Source organism: Giraffa tippelskirchi, chromosome 12, assembly GCF_054371585.1.
Source record: "Giraffa tippelskirchi isolate mGirTip1 chromosome 12, T2T-mGirTip1v1.2.pri, whole genome shotgun sequence".
NCBI classification, from domain to species: Eukaryota; Metazoa; Chordata; class Mammalia; order Artiodactyla; family Giraffidae; genus Giraffa; species Giraffa tippelskirchi.
In genome coordinates, this window is record NC_137286.1 from 7410322 (window position 1) to 7428722 (window position 18401).

Below are 18401 nucleotides of genomic sequence, written 5' to 3' on the forward strand. Positions count from 1 at the left end.
CTATAGTCCATGGGATCGCAAGAGTTGGACATGATGTAGCCACTAAACCACAGAGTATGGAAGGCTTCCTGGGTGGAGCTGAGGAGCTTGACTTTGCCCTGAGGTCCACAGGGTTCTATACAGGGTTTAAGGAAAGAGAGTAGACCACTTCTATGTTTGACTCAGGACCTCCCAGTTTAGTCTGAAATGTGTTCCTTCAAAATTCATCTATTGAGTCCTAATGTCAAAATATGACTGTATTTGGAGAAAGAGCTGTTACAGAGGTGATGAATGTAAAAAGAGATCATTCGAGTGGGCCCTAACCCCACATGACTGATATTCTTCCAATAATAGATGATTGGGACATGAACAGCACACAGACTGAGGGGCAACCTTACGACGAGACAACAAGCAGGTGGCCGTTTTTAAGCCAAGAAAAGAGACCTCAGAAGATACCAAACCTGCCAACACCTTGATCTTGGACCTCCAGCCCCTCAGACTGTGAGAATATAAGCATCAGTTATTAAGCTCCCTTAGTCTATGCCATTTTTCATAACAGCTCAGCAAACTGATACCTCCAAATTCCCAGGACTGGTGGGCTGGAGGGAGATTAAGGTAGGAAAGCCACTTAAGGACATGAAAACATTAACCAAGGTAAGAAATCATGACGAGGTCCCTCCCTAGGGATGCAGAAATGGGAAGAAGGGGCAGACTGAAAAAAAGATGCACAACATAGACTTCACAGAGTTTGGGGACCCATCTGATAAAAACAGTAGGAAAGGAGAGAGTCCGTGGATCATTCCCAGGTTTCTCATTTGAGTGACAGAATAGATAGTGGTTCTTTTCATTGAGATATGTCCTATGGTAAATGGAACACCTTCCTACAAAAGTCTATGGTCCTGTAGTGAAATCTGGTTTTGGAAGTATTAATATACCATGCAATGTCAGGTTAGACCCCAAGATAAATTGTCAGATTCTGTGCAAGGAATCTGAGTCAGTTCCTCGCAGCCCCCCACACCTCATTCCAGATTATGGGTTGGGATGGGGTCCCATTTGCGAGTTTGTCTCCCATTTGGTTTCCTGTGAGACTCCCTTCCCTGCAAACAGTTGGAATACCCTTGAAAATTTATATTGCTGGTGGCTCTGCCTTGCATTAGCGTAGGGGGAAAAAGCGTGGGGGATTTAATGCTGAATGGCGATAGCATTTATTTTCTTAGCTAATAGCCAAGTGTCTCTAATTCAAACCAACTGAACTAATTGAATGAAAAAGAATGTCAACAGTCCTGGCTACTAGACTGTATTTAAAAGCAATTGTTCTCAATCAATCAATGCTGCTGGATTGTTTGATTTCATTAAAGATATATTTGTTACCAAGCAGCTGGTACCCAAACAGCTGCTTTAGATAGAGATTTCCACCACTCCCTTGGAAGATGGGCATCAATGTATTTGCACATTTCCAGGCACAGAGACTCTGTGACAAATGTCTGTGGCACAGAGATGAGACCCGCTGACTTGCCCCCACTAAACATCTCAGAGGCTAAGGGAGAGGAGGAAGGCTTGGGGTTCTGCTCTCCAGAAAGCATTGCATCTTCTGGGGGGCTTCACAAGGGTGGGAATATTAAACTCCATGCTTAAATGTAAGAGTATACCCAGGTAACTTGGGATGAATGCCCTGTATTCTTCCAGCTTCTAATCCATCCATGCATTTATTCTGTAAGCATTTCCAGTGAGCATGCTTCTCTAAGAAGGTAGTAGAGATACAATGTAATAAGCATAGCTGACATGTATTGATGGAGGGCTTTTTAATCACAGGTTCTATGCCAGGTGAATTACACAGATTATCTTCTTTTATCCTCACACAAGAATACCAAGACTCTGCTTTTATTCTCCCCTTTTCCAGCTGAGAAAAGTGAGACACAGAGAGGTTACTCCCCTACTGTCCATCGTAGTGATATGTTTATTCCATATCTTATTCTTCGCACTCATCTCCCCTCCAAGACTGATATCCTAGAAGGCTTTGTCTGTGTGTGCCACCGGTGCCCCCTGGACCCCCTGCCCATCACATGATAAGTCACAAAAGATAGTATCATTCAGACCTTCCTGCCTGGCCTCTGCACTACCTGGATTCAAACCTCAGTCACATCTCACCAAACCACTAGTGGTGTTCTTTATGCTTTCCCTTCTTCATCAGGAAACATACATAATAATAACATCTCATAGATTATTGCAGAGATTATATGTCAGTGGAGGCTGTGCTTGGAACATAGTAAATGCTTAACAAAACCTTACTATTATGAATACTATATCAAGGGTCCTATAAATAATTATTAAATGAATAAACAAATTAAAAGCTAAAGCAGAGATCATTACAGAATATTGAGTAGAGATTCCTGTGATATACAGTACGTTCTTATTGATTGTCTATTTTATATAGAATAGTGTGTGTAGGTTAATCTCAAGCTCCTAATTTATCCCTCTCCCAAATTTCCCCTTTGGTAACCAGAAGTTTATTTTTGAAATCTATGAGTCAGTTTCTCTTTTGTAAATAAATTAATTTATATAATTTTTAAAATTTTATTTAAAAGTGATATCATATGATATTTGTCTTTCTCTGTATTACTTTACATAGTATGATAATTTCTAGGTCCATTCATGTTGCTGCAAGTGGCATTATTTCATTCTTTTTAATGGCTAATATGCTATACGTCTGAAACTAACACAGCATTGTAATTAAATCAATTATACATAGATTAAATAAATAAATAAGTATTTTTAGAAATATTATATTTGAATGGATTCATGTATATTATGGTTGAGTCCCTCCACTGTTCACCTGAAACTGTCACAATATTGTTAATCGGCTATCAGTTCAGTCACTCAGTCATGTCCGACTCCTTACGACCCTATGGACTGCAGCACGGCAGGCTTCCCTGTCCATCAGCAACTCCCAGAGCTTATTCAAATTCACATCCATCGAGATGGTGATGCCATCCAATCATCTCATCCTCCGTCGTCCCCTTCTCCTCCCGCCTTCAATCTTTCCCAACATCAGGGTCTTTCCCACTGAGTCAGTTCTTCACATCAGGTGGCCAAAATATTGGAGTTTCAGCTTCAGCATCAATCCTTCCAACGCATATTCATGACTGATTTCCTTTAGGACTGACTGGTTGGATCTCCTTGCAGTCAAGGGACTCTCAAGAGTCTTCTCCAACAACACAGTTCAGAAGCAAGTTTTTCAGTGCTCAGCTTTCTTTATAGTCCAACTCTCACATCCATACATGACTACTGGGAAAACCATAGCTTTAACTAGATGGACCTTGGTTGGCAAAGTAATCTCTCTGCTTTTTAATACACTGTCTAGGTATAATCAGCTATACTCCAATACAAAATAAAAAGTTAAAAGGAAAAAAAATCCCATAAAAGAATAAAAAACCAAGTTACAAAAAAAATTATGATGATTTTTAAAAATGTTAAAGCCAAAGAGTCCTTGGCTTACCAGAAAAAAAAAAAAAAAAAGCAAAAACAGAGAATGGATACACAGCCCAGGTCAAGAGAGTGAGAGATTGATCCCCAAGCATTGACCTGACTTAACTGTAGGCCAACCTAACTAACTTAACTGTAGGTCTGTAGGTCTGACAGTGTGGAAGGCACATTTGAGCCTGCTCTTAACTGTCTCCAAATACACAGGGACGGTTTCTCAAGGAGAAGGAGAACACTTGGTCTTTCTCTTCCTCCAAACCCAGCCCCCCAACTTCCTCCAGGAAGTCTTCTCTGATGCCCCAACTTGGAGTTCATCATGCCACCGCTGTCCCCTCCCACCCGCCCAACTGCAGGCTCTGTGTTGTCATCAGCAGAACAGGTGGCCCTGCAGACCGTGGGCATGTCTGCCTCCCACTGTACCCTCAGTCCCTTCTGATGTGACGTCCTAAATCCTCTCCCCCGGGTGTACCCATGGGGACCAGCACAGAGCTGTGTGTATACATAATGCACGAGAAACAGCTGCTGAACTGAATCACTGATTCTCCAGTTGGCAGCAGCATCCAGGACAAAAAGCCCCAAACCCTCTAATAGAGACATGGAATCTACAGGAAAGTTGTTCAGAGCCCCAGTGGGTGGGAAAACTATGACTTCTGAGTCCAATAGAAATGAGCTCAAATACAAACTATAGAACATTCTCCTTCACCTACTTCTTCCTGTCCCCCCACTCCCCCAAAGCAGCCTCTAATGATGTCCTTTTTCATCACTATCCTCTGGGATGACTTGGAGCCCCCCCTTCCAGCTCACGAGAGCTGGTGGTGCTCATCTCTCCTGGAATCCAGGTTTGGTGACATCAAGTAGAAAGCTTGAAATGGGCCACAGTAGGAGTATTTATTCCACAGAAATTAGAAAAAAGATACAAATCAGGGCTGTGTTTTTTCTGGAAGCTAATTGTTAAATATTTGATAGCATTTTCTGCTAGCTTTGCAGCTTGTTAATGTCACCATGGCTAATAATGAGGCTGATCAGTGATAAAAATGACAATAATAATGATCTTGAGTGCATTTTGCACTTCTGGCATGCTTTAGAGTTCATGAAACTTTTAAAATGCATGTTCAACATATATAAGCCCCACTAAGGTAGAAAATGTATTCATCTAGTTCCCTTCTAGGAAGTCTTAGTCTAGGCCCTGCCAGGCTGACCATATACAGCTGGGCAGGTTGGACAACACAAGTCAAGGAATCAAAAGGAACTAAAATCCAGCAAGTTGAACCATGATCCAATTCAATTCTGTCTACTCAAAGCTTTCATATTTGTGTAATTTGACCCAGGGATCTAACCTAGGTCTCTTTTGTCTCTCGATTGAGAGGTGGACCCTTTACTACTGCACCACCTAGGAAGTCCTAAAGTCTATTCATAATCTTTCTCTACTTAAAGCAACATAGTTTTATTCTCAGTCTAGTGAAAAATAAGTCATTGTGAGTAGACTTATTTTCTAAGAAGCTAACTTTGTTTTTCAGTCTCTCAGCTGTGTCCAACTCTTTTCAACCCTGTGAAATGCAGCATGCCAGTCTTTCTGGTCCTTCACTATCTCCAAGAGATTGCTCAAACTCATGTCCACTGAGTCAGTGATGCCATCAAACCATGTCGTTCTCTGTCGTCCCCTTCTCCTCCTGCCTTCAATCTTTCCCAGCATCAGGGTCTTTTCTAATGAGATGACTCTTCACATAAGGTAGCCAAAGTATTGGAATTTTAGCTTCAGCATCAGTCCTTCCAATGAATATTCAGGACTGATTAAAGGAAATCAGTCCACCCTTTAGAATGGACTGTTTGGATCTCCTGCAGTCCAAAGGACTCTCAAGAGTCTTCTCCAACACCACAGTTCAAAAGCATCAATTCTTTGGACCTCAGCTTTCTTTATGGCCCAGCTCTCACATCCATACACGACTACTGGAAAAACCATAGCCTTGACTAGACAGACCTTTGTTGGCATGGTAATTTCTCTGCTTTTTAATATGCTGTCTAGGTTGGTCATAGCTTTTCTTCCAAGGAGCAAGTGTCTTTTAATTTCATGGCTGCAGTCACCATCTGCAGTGATTTTGGAGCCCAAGAAAATAAAGTCTCTCACTGTTTCCATTGTTTCCCCATCTATTTGCCACAAAGTGTGGGACCGGATGTTCACTTAGGTTTTTGAGTGCTGAGTTCTAAGCCAACTTTTTCACTCTCATCTTTCAATTTCATCAAGCAGCTCTTTAGTTCCTCTCTGCTTTCTGGCATAAGGGTGCTGTCATCTGCATATCTGAGGTTATTGATATTTCTCTCGGCAATCTTGATTCCAGCCTGTGTTTTATCCAGCCTAGCATTTTTCATGATGCACTCTGCATATAAGTTAAATAAGCAGGGTGACAGTAGACAGCCTTGACATACTGCTTTCCTAATTTTGAACCAGTCACTTGTTCCATGTCTGGTTCTAACTGTTGCTTCTTGACCTGCATACAGGAGGCAGGTAAGGTGGTCTCGTATCCCCATCTCTTGAAGAATTTTCCATAGTTTGTTGTAATCTACACAGTCAAAGGCTTTAGTGTAGTCAATGAAGCAGAAGTAGATGCTTTTTTCTGGTATTCTCTTGCTTTTTCTATGATCCAACTGAAGTTGGCATTTTGATCTCTAGTACCTCTGCCTTTTCTAAATGCATCTTCAACATCTGGAATTTCTCAGTTCATGTTCTGTTAAAGCCTCAGTTTGAGAATTTTGAGCACCACTTTGCTAGTGTGTGAAATGTGTGCAATTGTGCAGTAGTATGAACATTCTTTGGCATTGCCTTTCTTTGGGATCGGATTGAAAACTGACATTTTCCAGTCCTGTGGCCACTTCTGAGTTTTCCAAATTTGCTGGCATATTGAGTGCAGCATTTTAACTGCACCATCTTTCAGGATTTGAAATAGCTCAGCTGGAATTCCATCACCTCCACTAGCTTTGTTCATAGTGATGCTTCCTAAGGCCCACTTGACTTCGCACTCCAAGATGTCTGGCTCTAGGTGAGTGATCACACCATCATGGCTATCTGGGTCATTAAGATACCTTTTATATAGTTCTTCTGTGTATTCTTGACAGCTCTTCTTAATATCGTCTGCTTCTGTTAGATCCATACCATTTCTGTCCTTTATTATGCCCATCTTTGCATGAAATGTTCCCTTGGTATCTCCAATTTTCTTGAAGAAATTTCTAGTCTTTTCCATTCTATTGCTTTCCTCTATTTCTTTACATTGATCACTGAGGAAGGCTTTCTTATCTCTCCTTGCTGTTCTTTGGAACTCTGCATTCAGATGGGTATACCTTTCCTTTTCTCCTTTGCTTTTCACTTTTCTTTTTTTATCTATTTGTAAGGCCTCCTCAGACAACACTTTTGCCTTTTTGCATTTGTTTTTCTTGAAGATGGTTTTGGTGACTGCCTCCTCTAATGTTACAAACCTCTGTCCATAGTTCTTCAGGCACTCTATCAGATCTAATCCCTTGAATCTATTTGTCATTCCCACTGTATTAATTGTAAAGGATTTGATTTAGGTCATACTTGAATGTCCTAGTGGTTCCCTCTACTTTTTTAACTTAAGTCTGAATTTGGCAATAAGGAGTTCATGATCTGAGCCAGAGTCAGCTCCCAGTCTTGTTTTTGCTGACTATATAGAGCTTCTCCATCTTTGGTTGCAAAGAATATAATCAATCTGATTTTCATATTGACCATCTGGTGATGTTCATGTGTAATAGTTGACTCTTTAAACTCAGGAATGCTCTTGTTTTTGACCATTTTTTCTCTTTTGAAAGGAGATGGTTCTCCAGAAGAAATGATACTCCAGTATCTCAAGCACATCTCATGCACAGAGGTTTGTTTCCAATCCCATCCTCCAATAAAAGGAACCAGAGATATGTTCTGATTCTGATTCTAGGACTGAAGAAAGCAATATACAAGATGAGACTAGAATACTTTGTGGTGTTGGGAAGTAAGGAAGTACTCAAAACCCAGATTAATAGGGTAAGTTAAACACACACACACACACACACACACACACACACACACACACACGTGACAACTGATAGATCTCTTTGTCATCTTTTCTAACATTTTTCCCCCATCATTGGCTGTGTTCTAGATAGGAAGGGTAACAGAAAAATTCAGTTCCAGTTAAGGCTAGAAGGGCATTCCTAAGCATTATGCCTCCTGACCACACTTTTAAAATCTCCCCTCCTCCAAAATATGACATTTCAGAGTTGATTCCCAAATCCTCTGACCTGAGTTTAATAAGTGAGATCCTGAAGAGTCCCTCGAAGACATCAGTATATGTTCTTAAAAGACAGCCTTTTGCATGCACAGGACTCTGCATTTCTCTCCTCTGCTTGTCAGCTGGGAGTTGGCACCATGGATAAATTGGATTGGACAGTACAAGCCCCAGCTCCAGCACTCAAGTCAAACTGAAGCCCCAGAGAACACTGCAAGTGTTAACTTCAGAGAAAGCATTTTGTTTGCACAGTTCTCTGCTTTCTGATTTTGACCAGGACTAGGAAGAGAAACTTGATCTGTTGCCCCTGGTGAGGTCTCAATGACTTTCATATTTACAGCTGCAGAAGAATTTCTGATTCCTCAAACATCCTTTGAAGCCAAAGGTGATTGGGAAAACATGGAGGTAAAGTCTGTACCTGTGTGTATTTCTTTCTTTATCTCTCTGTCTTTCTGTCTCGCTCTATCTTTCCCTCTCTTTCTCTCTCTCCCTCTCCCTGTCTCTTTCTCTCCCACCCTCTCTCTCTTCATTTTCTACTATTCGTCCTACAAATCCACAGTCCTTTTGCTCATTTTATCTTTCACGTGTGCCTTTGTGGGCACCTGAGTCCTCTAACTGTAAATCTCACTTATCTGTTCTAAGAGAGATGACGATACTCCGCTGACAAAGTCTTCAAAATGAATTAACACAACCAATTGCCTACTTCGGCTATAGGGACTCATTCTTCTCTCTTTGAATCATGGTGTTTTGCGACCTCACCACCTCTCAATCAGTATGCACAATTGTCGCACCAGGGTGATCACAACTTCACTCATCCTCCCCTTGTTGTGATGATAAAATATGCATGTCTCCAATTTTTGAGAATTAAGAAAAAAAAAAAAGGTAAAAATGCCTATGGCTTCTGCCCCATTTGATTCCAAACTTAAAGATCAGAAAAACTGTTCTTGCTGCTTTCTTATTAAGCTTGAAGATGATCCTGCGGGAAAGTGTTTCCTACTGTGTTTCCAGTGAGGATTTGGAGAGATGAAGTGACTCACCCAAGGTGACACCGTGAGGCATGGTCAGAAGAATCAGGACTCCAAACCTGGTGTGCTGTTCCCTGACCCCTGCTCTTCCTATCTTATTTCACAGCCAATGTCTCCATGGTCTATGGCACCTCCTTTTATGCTTTGTTCGAGCACCTTCCCTGCGGTCCATGGTGCTGGCTGTAGAAGAATGAGCAAGGCCTGACTCTCGGGGAGTTCTGATCCAGAAGGGTTGAATGGCCAGCAGTTGGACAACAGCACTTTTCATCCTTGTGGATCATCTTATCTCTGTCACAACTACTCAACTCCACCTTTGGAGTGCGAAAAACAGCTGTAGACATCATGCAAATGCTAGGCATGGCTGTGTTTCAATAAAACTTTATTTAGATAAACAGTGGGCTGGAGTTAGACTGAAGCCCTAACTTTGCAACCTTCAGCCTGGGTCATAGCAAGCATTATGATGGGCATCATTGCTAATATTTAGAATAATCTACATCTCATTTGCTAAGACTTCTGCTCTGACTCTGGCCTGCTCCCTTTCAGAAAAAGATGATTCTGGTTGCTACCTGCACTTTCTGGGTGAGTACACTCAGCACTCTTGTCTCTGCATCAAGATACCCCACACAATACGACCATAGCAAGATGAGACCATAGTATCAAGATACCCCATACATTGCTCCTACCAGGCACCTCGTGGCCAAGCACCCCTGGAAGGGTATTGCTTCCAGAATGCCTTAGTCCCAGCACCACATTGACCTGTCATTTTGAAAAATATCAGCTGTCCTCCCCACTAACTGGCCCCGATGGTCACAGTGTGGATCTTGTCACGATGTGTGATGCCCATAAAGAAATTATGAAAACAAGATTAAGGGAGAGAAGTGGAGAGAAAACCACTGTGGTTTGGGGGGAAAAATGTCAGCCTGCATGTCGTTTAAACTAGAAATACCCCACAGAGTCAGGCACTTCACGAAATAAACAGTGACAAATAACAGCTTCATAATCCCAAAAGGCTTGATTTGAAACTTTGCAAAAGTTCAGAAGTTCATGCTTCTTTTTAAATTGAATTATAGTTGATTTACAACGTTGTGTTAGTTTCAGGTATACAGCAAAGTGATTCAATTATACATACACATACACACACACACACACACACACATTATTTTTTCTCTTATAGTTAGTACAGAATAAAGTGTAGAGTTCCCTCTGCCATAGAGTAGGTCCTTCTCGGTCATCTATTTTATATATAGTAGTGTATATGCTAATCTCAAACTCCTAATTTATTCCTCTCCCACAACTTTCCCCTTTGGTAGCCATTAGTTCATTTCTTATGTCTGAGTCAACTTCTATTTCATAAGTAAGTTCATTTGCATCATTTCTTTTAGATTCCACGTATAAGTGATACCATACAATATTTGTCTTTCTCTTTCTGACTTACTTTACTTACTAGGATAATCTCTAGGTCCATCCATGTTGCCACAAACGGCGTTGCTTCATTCTTTTTGTGGCTGAGTAATATTCCATTGTCTCTCTCTCTACATATACATAGACATCAGACCGTTTTTATCCATTCAGCAATCAATGGACATTGAGGTCGCTTCCATGTCCCGGTTACTGTAAATTGTGCTGCTATGGACATTGGGGTGCACATATCTTTCTGAATGAGAGTTTTCATGTCTTCCAGATGTATGCCCTGGAGTGGAATTGCTGGAGCATATGGTAACTTTATACTTAGTTTTTTAAAGAACCTTCATAGTGTTCTCCATAGCAGCTGTACCGGTTTACACTCCCACCAACAGTTTGCTGCTGCTGCTGCTGCTAAGTCGCGTCAGTCGTGTCCGACTCTGTGCGACCCCGTGGACTGCAGCCCACCAGGCTCCGCCGTCCCTGGGATCCTCCAGGCGAGAGTACTGGAGTGGGGTGCCACCGCCGTCTCCGACAGTTTGGGAGGGAAGGGAAGAAAAAGAGAGACTGAATGAACCCCTGGGAAGCACATAGTGTGTGAAAACGTCTTAACTCGGCTTCTGTCGCCTTTCAGAGACTTTCCTGCTCTCAAAAACCCAGAGTGAAAGGGAGACTCGGTTAAACTCTTTTTAAAGAGAATTTAGTCTTTTCTAAAACATATTCTCAAACATTTTATTACAATTTTAACTTAAAGTGCAATTACAAATTTAATACAATGGATCCATTAGAAATCACAAAAAATAAAATAGCAGGCAAGATTCACACAAGTACAGTTATAAAGACAATTTAGTCTTTTTAAATCAGTCTTTAGAATGGGCAGATCGTAAACCTAACAATTCGACTCAGGAGTACAACCAAGAGAAATACTTAGATGAGCTTAGTATGTGGAAGAGTGTTCACTTCAGCAGTATTGATTTTAGATAACATTTTGAAATATCTGGAATTCCTGATGGCTGAGAACTATTTAAAATGATATGTTGCATCCATATAATGGAAGAGTTGGTAGCTATTAAATATTGTGCCTTATTGGACTATTGAGTGAACAAATAAAATGCCCACAAAACAGATTATAGTATGACATTTACTATGTAATTCCAATTCTAATATTTTTTTTAAAGGCTTATATTCCTATTAGTAGCTGGAGCTGCAGCAAAATGTAGCAGTAATTTTTTTTTTTCTGGTGGAATTCAAAACATGTTTTGTTTTGTAGTTTGCCTTTCTGTATTTGTTTTTAAAAACTTTTTAAATAAGCTGCCCTTATTTTTTCTCTTAAATGCCAGGGAGAAAAGAAATAATAAATATTGTTGAAAGCATATAAAAAATGTAAAAGGTATACACAAACTGGGAAATAATGTTAACATCTTTAATCTGGGAAGAAGTCTTATGAATTCAGTAAAAGGCACTTCAATATATAACCTGCAAAGAGAGTAAAGAGAAGATACACTCATGAAAAAAATCCACAACCAAAAAGATCTTTAAGAAACTAGGAAACATGAATCTCTACTAATATTTATCACTGCTAATAATGCAACAGAGGCAAATTGAACAAAAAATAAAGTACTATTTTTTAGCAATTACATTGTCAATATTGGAAAGTTATCAATCAGGGTTGCTGAAGATAGATGATTCAGTTTCTCACACCAAGGAAGTTAACGTCTAAATGTGTCTGTTCTTTTATAGAATGCAATCCATAATCATCATGACACATGACATCACCAATACCCAGTTTTTCCAAATAATTTTACTTCCAGGAATGTTTCTGGAGGAAATAGAGAAAGATGCTTACAACTTTATTTAACGGAGTATTTTCTTTGTAAAGATGAGAGCAATAGAGGTAACAAACAGAGGGCAAATGGAGAAATAAATTGTGATAGAGAGACTCAGATGCAGGAGAGATGATTACATAGGTATCAAAATAATGTCTTCAGAAATTATGTGAGGATATAGAAACATGCTTTTATAATCAAATGAGAGGAGCATGATATCATATGCTCTCTAACATGTTCAAATTTAGTAAACTCTCAGTGCATATGTATTAAAGAACTAGAGAGGAGACTGCAGTGGGCAACACTGGCTCCTGATATTAAAAGCAACTTCAGCTCTGTATCTTCTAGATGAAAAATAAGCCAAAAGAAACAAATGAGTGTTAAAAGAGACAAACAGAAAAGAATGAAGGAAGGAAAGAAGGAGGAGGAGGATGGGGAATAGAGGGAGGAAGAGGAAGGGGAGAAGGAGGGGTGGGAGGGGGCAAGGAGGGGGGAAGGAAGCAGGGGGAGGGGAGGGGGAGGGCGGGAAGTGGGGAGGGGAGGGAAGGAAGGGGGAGGGGAGGAAAAGAGGAGCCCCACCCCCATTCTCTGCCTAGCCCTCACTTAGGAAAATTCTTCATGCCTTTATCTGAAGAGCACATATAAAGTATTTAATCACACACAGTACCTGCCCTGAAGTTCACAGGTCATCTCTTTCCACTTACCTTTAAACAGCAGTTGACTCAGTTTTGCACATTTCACATGTAACTATTTCAGGTCAGTACCTGAACGTTTTGAAGACAGCACCATAAAGATCCAGGCCCCTTATCTCCTCCCCGGCACCATCATTGTCAAACATCCCCACCAAAAGCAACTGTTCACCAGATTTCCCTCATCCCCTTCTCACTGGACTTCCTCCTTCCTGCCTAGAATGTGACAACAGGTGGACCTGACGTTGGAGCCACATTGGTTTTCAGATGGAATTCTGAGCTCTTCTCAACTCTGGCTGAGTGTTGGGATACCTGGGGAATTCTTAAGATCTCCTGAAGCTGAGTTCCACCCAGACCTACTAAACCAGCACCTCTTACCCTGGAGCCCCAGCATCTGTAGTCATCAACGCTTCCAGGGAAACTCTGATGTGCAGATCAGGTTAAGAGCGGCTATCTTCTCGTGGGCACCTGTCTATCTTCTCGTGGGCACCTGTTTTCCTTCAGAAGATTATTTCCACGGCGAGAGAAGGGACCCACCACGAACCCAACCCCATCGCCTACATGTGCCCGTCAAGGACCCATGGTCCTATAGGAGCTCAGAGATCACCCTCGAGGCACAGAACCATGATGTCATTTATAGTTCAGAGCATCAACTCGGAGAGGTCAGGATTTCCTGAATTCAAGCAGCATGGGGTGTGAAAAGTAAAGCAAAAATAACGAAACTCCCTGGATTGCACTCTGGTCTCAGCTGTGGGGTCTTAGATGCATCCTTTCTGCTCGGTGCTCAGTGATCTCTGAGATCCCCTCTTTATGTCTCACCGGCTAATGCCTGAGGACCTGATTGGTTGTCGTCATCCCCAGGGGATGGGGATGCTACAGGCATCGAGTGGATAAAGGAGAAGGATGCACCTAAATATCCCTCCCCCAAGTCAAAGGATGACCTGAACCCCAATGTCAAGGGAGCCGAGGTGGAGAAACTCTGCTTTAGCTACAAGTTGTCAAGAGCATTTGAAAGACTGCCATGACATGCTCAGACTAGAACCCAGCACCTGACAAAAACCCAAGAAACACACCAGCTCCTTTTCTGTCCCTCCTGGGGGACTTGGTCCTCTGTGGGGAAAGGGGTCCCCCTGGACGTGGGCAGTAAGCCCACATGGAGCCAGCTGTCTCCCGCATCCCTGATGGCAGTGAAGCCCTGCTCAGAAGCCAGCCTGGGCAGACCAGTCCTTGGTGGCCTTTCTGCTTTTTCTGCCACCATCATCTAGGGCTGAACAGTAGAGTGGGAAGCTGCCCCAAGCTGGGTGATTCCCTGAGATGGCAGAGCTGCAGCGCAGCTTGCCAGGGCCTCACAGGCACCGTGAGAACCTGGGTTTCCTCAGAAGAGGAAGCTGGGGGCCCCGGGAGCCTGCTGCCCTTATCACTTCCTCTCATCTCTGGTCTGTTGGGTGGCTCACCTCTGAAGTAGGCCACACTGCTGTGGGCCTTGCTAGGGGAGGAACCAGCAAGACAGGAAAAAGCAGTTCTGCTGGCCTGGGAGAGCTGGGAGCCAGACAGCCCCGGGGCTGCCCACGGCCCCCCATCCCCCACCCCATCACATGCAGAGTCAGAGGGGTGGGGCTGGAGGCAGAATGGTCGCCATGACAACATGAAAGGGGCCTTAGACAAAGGATCCCACAAGGTCTGGATATTGTGGAGCTGCTGCTGTACCCCCAGACCCTACTGAGCCCTTTATGGAGCCTTTTGATGGAGAGAGACATGAAGATAGATTCTGAAACCACCCAGGCTCTTGCTGGATCCTGCCTCACCTGGGAAGCGTCCCATAAATAAATGATCTGTTTCACTTCTGTGACAATGGTGGCTCAGATGGTAAAGCATCTGCCTGCCAAGCAGGAGACCCAGGTTAGATCCATGGGTCAGGAAGGTCCGCTGGAGAAGGGAATGGCTACCCACTCCAGTGTTCTTGCCTGGGAAATCCCATGGACAGAGGAGCCTGGAGGGCTACATACCATGGAGTCAGGAAGAATCAGACAGGACTGAGCAACTCAGCAATAACAATGGGGCTAGCAATAGGACCCTCCCTCTCAAGGTTTCCAGAGGGATTGTAAGAGACAAAACAAAGGAACATCCTCCGGTCCTCTGCTCCTCCCCCTGAGGCACCTCCTCTGGCAGAGCGGTGGTCCTCCAGCCCAGCCTCAGGAAGCCCTGGGGACTTAGGAGCAAATGATGACTCTGCAGTCTTTTCCCACCCACCCTACCCACCCCAAATATGAGGAGGAACTACGACTCTCTTAGACCTGAAACCAAGCATCTCTGCCTTCCTGCAGGGATGGAAAACAGAAAAACTTCCCCGCCTTCCCCAAGATCTTCTGGGGTCCTTTTACGTCCCTTGCACGCATGACCTTTGATCTCCACCTGCTCCTGAGTTGCTGGGGAGACATGTTGGTCCAAGCCCTCCCCTTCCGCTGGTTCCCCAGCTCAGCCCAAACTCCTCGAGGCAGGAGATAAGCATGGTTTCACTGTGCACCCCCTCCCTTAGATCATGCTCGGTTTGTAGTTCAGTTGCCACCCCTTTAACAAACTGGAGTTAACCTCTGACCTCCCACAGAAACTATCACCCCCAGTCCGTCCTCTGACCTCCCAAGAAAGCCTGAACTGTCAAACCTGCTTTTGTGAGGCTGGGAAAAGGAGGTGTCCCACTGCTGCTCTGCATACATCTCAGCACTTGAGAGTCTGCCGAAATGCATATGGATGTGCCCGAGAGGAAGGCGGATTAGATGCAACACCCACTGACAGCGTGTTGTGCAAACCCAGGTAGCACATCGGTGACTCAGGAAAGGTCACCCTGCCCTGCACACAGGAGGAGACTCCCAGCTGCACAACTGCTCCTCCTCAGCCCTGAACTCACCAGTGGGATGTCGGCAGCTCCACCGATGATCCATCTCTGCCTCGTTTTCATGCAGCCCTAATCTGAGATGTAGATCCTTAAAGAATGCTTATTTACAAATACTAAAAGTCCAATTTGCAAAGCAGCAGAGCTGCCCTGATATCTAGATAGGGACGCTTTTCTTTTGTTTTTGTTTTTCATATGAGAAACAAGAGAGGGTAGTACAGGTCAGTTCAGTTCAGTCACTCAGTCGTGTCTGACTTTTTGCGACCCCATGAACAGCAGCACACCAGGCATCCTTGTCCATCACCAACTCCTGAAGCTTGCTCAAACTCATGTCCATCGAGTCAGTGATGCCACTGAACCATCTCAACTTCTGTTGTCCCCTTCTCCTCCTGCCTTCAATCTTTCCTAGCATCAGGGTCTTTTCCAGTGAGTCAGATCTTCACATCAGGTGGCCAAAGTATTGGAGCTTCAGCTTCAACATCAGTCCTTCCAATGAATATTCAGGACTGATTTCCTTTAGGATGGACTGACTTGATCTCCTTGCAGTCCAAGAGACTCTCTTGAGTCTTTTCCAACACCACTGTTCAAAAGCATCAATTCTTCAGCACTCAGCTTTCTTTGTGGTCCAACTCTCACATCCATACATGACTACTGGAAAAACCATAGCTTTGACTAGAGGGTAGTACACTTAGAGTTTAGTTTTGCCCAGCTTTGTAACTTACAAGGCTTGTGATTTTCAGGAAGAACCAGAAAGTGACATTTTCTATTCAGGTTCTAATTCCAGTCTTTCCTGGTTCATTGCAGGCAACCAATGGCAACACCTCCCACTATGGAGTACTTTCGCTCAATCGTGTCTGACTCTTTATGACTCCATGGACTATAGAGTCCACAGAATTCTCCAGACCACAATACTGGAGTGGGTAGCCATTCCCTTCTCCAGGGCACCTGCACCTTCCCAACTCAGGGATCGAACCCAGGTCTCCTGCATTGCAGGAAGATTCTTTACCAGCTGAGCCACCAGGGAAGCCCATATTGAGTCCTTTCAAGGGACCCAGATAAAGCACACAGAGAAATAAAGAATCTAATATGTACTACATGAGATATTCATCCTGTATGTGTTCATACAGATGTTGATGATGAAAGTAGTGCATACAGTGGTGACCAAGAGGTTGGTCTGCTTTCAGCCTCCCTGGGTTCAAGTCTCAGCTCACAATGGACCAGCCCTATGACCGGGGTGCATACATCCCCTCTATTCAAAATAGGAGTGACCATGTTAATTCCTGTTCAGGTGATGCTCCTGGGGGCTAAAGGCACAGCCTCCTGAGTCAAGTTGCTGTCATTGTTCAGTTGATCAGTCGTGTCTGACTCTTTGTGACCCCATGGACTGCAGCACACCAGGCTGACTCAGGCTGATTCTGAGTCAGGTTGCTCAGATCCAAATCTCAGGCCTTGACAAAAATGCTGACCCTCTCTGAGGCTTCATTTCTAAGTCTCTGGTACAAGGGTAACAATTGTGAATAAATCCTGGGATTACTTTGGGATTCAAAGAGTTCATGCATACACTGGGCTTCCCTGGTGGCTCAGATGGTAAAGAATCTGCCTAGAGCCTGGGAGACCCAGGTTCAATTCCTGTGTCAGGAAGATCCCCCGGAGAAGGGAGTGGCTACCCACTCTGGTATTCTTGCCTGGAGAATTCTATGGACAGAGGAGCCTGGAAGGCTATAGTCCATGAGGTTACAGAAGGTCAGATAAGACTGAACGACTAACATTTATGCATACACTGCTCTTGGAGCAGTGCACAACACACAGATACACACACACACACACACACACACACACACACACACACACTGTCTAAGGTCAGCTGGGTGGATTCATGGGTGATACTTACAGTGCACTTAGAATGTCCCAGGTCAAGTCCAAAAATTGCCATCAGCTGTCCTTCTTGCAGTGCAGATTTTGTCACCGTAGCTCCCATCTTCCACGTGCTTTAAGGTTCCAGTGAATCATTCACAAATATACAGTTTGCAAACAACACACACAAAATAGTTCAGGTGACCCACACCCTGTCCATGAAACAAAGGAGATTTAAAGGCAGTTGTTCTTAGGAATCCTGACTGCTGATTGCCACAAGAGCCAGATTTAAGCTTGGACTAAAGGGAATCTTTTTACGACCTTTTACGACAGCTCAAAGGAGAAAGTGAAAAGCATTTAACAAGACCTTTGAGGCCCCGGGTGATATGTGCCCTGCCCAACAATCTGGCTTCAGCTCCCAGAATGGTCTCTCTCATCCTCAGCTCCAACCATACCTCATTTCAGCTTTTTAAATATGTCTAGGATCACAGAGGAGAAGGCAGTGGCACCCCACTCCAGTACTCTTGCCTGGAAAATCCCATAGATGGAGGAGCCTGGTGGGCTACAGTCCATGGGGTCGCTAAGAGTCGGACACGACTGAGCAACTTCACTTTCTCTTTTCCCTTTCATGCATTGGAGAAGGAAATGGCAACCCACTCCAGTATTCTTGCCTGGAGAATCCCAGGGACGGTGGAGCCTGGTGGGCTACCGTCTATGGGGTCGCACAGAGTCGGACACGACTGAGGCGACTTAGCAGCAGCAGCAGCAGGATCACAGAGTCGGACACAACTGAGAGACTGAATTGAGGATCACTCTTGCTCTGGGTCTTTCCTCATCCAAGTCCCTCTTTCTGGAGGGCATATGAGTGATGCATGTGCTCAAGTCTTCTTTTCTTCTCCGTGAGACTCTCTTGTTAATTTGATACTTTGCTCTATAAAAGAAACATCTAAGGGGTGGTTCATATGGTAAAGAATCTGTCTGCAATG

At 43.6% G+C, this 18401-nt stretch overlaps 1 long non-coding RNA gene across 2 annotated transcripts; it reads right to left on the reverse strand.

The window, feature by feature from the left end:
* Positions 1 to 4328: 4328 nt before the first annotated feature.
* On the reverse strand, positions 4329 to 14256 carry LOC145528408 (uncharacterized). Of its 2 annotated transcripts, XR_014070384.1 has the most exons (4): positions 14126 to 14256; positions 13050 to 13161; positions 10200 to 11632; positions 4329 to 7402 (listed from the first exon to the last, which is right to left on the reverse strand). It is a non-coding gene; the product is annotated as an uncharacterized LOC145528408 (long non-coding RNA). The 2 variants fall into 2 exon arrangements; XR_014070385.1 differs by lacking the exon at positions 4329 to 7402 and having other exon boundaries at positions 11566 to 11632; positions 13050 to 13143.
* Between the last annotated feature and the right edge of the window lie 4145 nt (positions 14257 to 18401).